Here is a 1054-nt window from a genome sequence, read left to right on the forward strand (position 1 = left end):
TGCTCACGATTCACGGGTCCAGCGTCGGCGTTGTGGCGCGGCAAGCGTGCACTGGTGCGGTTGAGAGGGAGGGGTGGAAACCGCGTTAAACTCGTCTCCGTAGTTGAGAGGGAGCGGCCAAAGCAATGTACAATCGTCTTTGTAGTGGAGCTGGGAGGGGCAAGGATAAGGGACGAAGACCGGGGTAACATGTCGGATGCGATCATACCAGCACTAAAGCACCGGATCCTATCAGAACTTCGAAGTTAAGCGTGCTTGGGCGAGAGTAGTACTAGGATGGGTGACCTCCTGGGAAGTCCTCGTGTTGCATTCCCTTTTTAATTTTTTTCGCGCCGCTTGCAAAACAAAACGCACGTGTAAGTAATATATTTACCGTGTTTTATTATTTTGCACGAGTGCGGTAAGTCATAGCTGGGTGCTTACGATTCACGGGTCCAGCGTCGGCGTTGTGGCGCGGCAAGCGTGCACTGGTGCGGTTGAGAGGGAGGGGTGGAAACCGCGTTAAACTCGTCTCCGTAGTTGAGAGGGAGCGGCCAAAGCAATGTACAATCGTCTTTGTAGTGGAGCTGGGAGGGGCAAGGATAAGGGATGAAGACCGGGGTAACATGTTGGATGCGATCATACCAGCACTAAAGCACCGGATCCCATCAGAACTCCGAAGTTAAGCGTGCTTGGGCGAGAGTAGTACTAGGATGGGTGACCTCCTGGGAAGTCCTCGTGTTGCATTCCTTTTTTAATTTTTTTCGCGCCGCTTGCAAAACAAAACGCACGTGTAAGTAATATATTTACCGTGTTTTATTATTTTGCACGAGTGCGGTAAGTCATAGCTGGGTGCTCACGATTCACGGGTCCAGCGTCGGCGTTGTGGCGCGGCAAGCGTGCACTGGTGCGGTTGAGAGGGAGGGGTGGAAACCGCGTTAAACTCGTCTCCGTAGTTGAGAGGGAGCGGCCAAAGCAATGTACAATCGTCTTTGTAGTGGAGCTGGGAGGGGCAAGGATAAGGGACGAAGACCGGGGTAACATGTCGGATGCGATCATACCAGCACTAAAGCAC

The 1054-nt window shown here is 52.8% G+C and overlaps 2 non-coding genes across 2 annotated transcripts; both read left to right on the forward strand.

The window, feature by feature from the left end:
• The first annotated feature begins 194 nt into the window (after positions 1–194).
• On the forward strand, positions 195–313 carry LOC119344561. Its single transcript, XR_005166734.1, has one exon. It is a non-coding gene; the product is annotated as a 5S ribosomal RNA (ribosomal RNA).
• Positions 314–610: 297 nt separating this feature from the next.
• LOC119344560 lies at positions 611–729 on the forward strand. The gene has a single exon (XR_005166733.1). It is a non-coding gene; the product is annotated as a 5S ribosomal RNA (ribosomal RNA).
• The last annotated feature ends 325 nt before the right edge of the window (positions 730–1054 follow it).

The sequence above is a fragment of the Triticum dicoccoides genome, unplaced genomic scaffold (assembly GCF_002162155.2).
Source record: "Triticum dicoccoides isolate Atlit2015 ecotype Zavitan unplaced genomic scaffold, WEW_v2.0 scaffold17349, whole genome shotgun sequence".
Taxonomy (NCBI): domain Eukaryota; kingdom Viridiplantae; phylum Streptophyta; class Magnoliopsida; order Poales; family Poaceae; genus Triticum; species Triticum dicoccoides.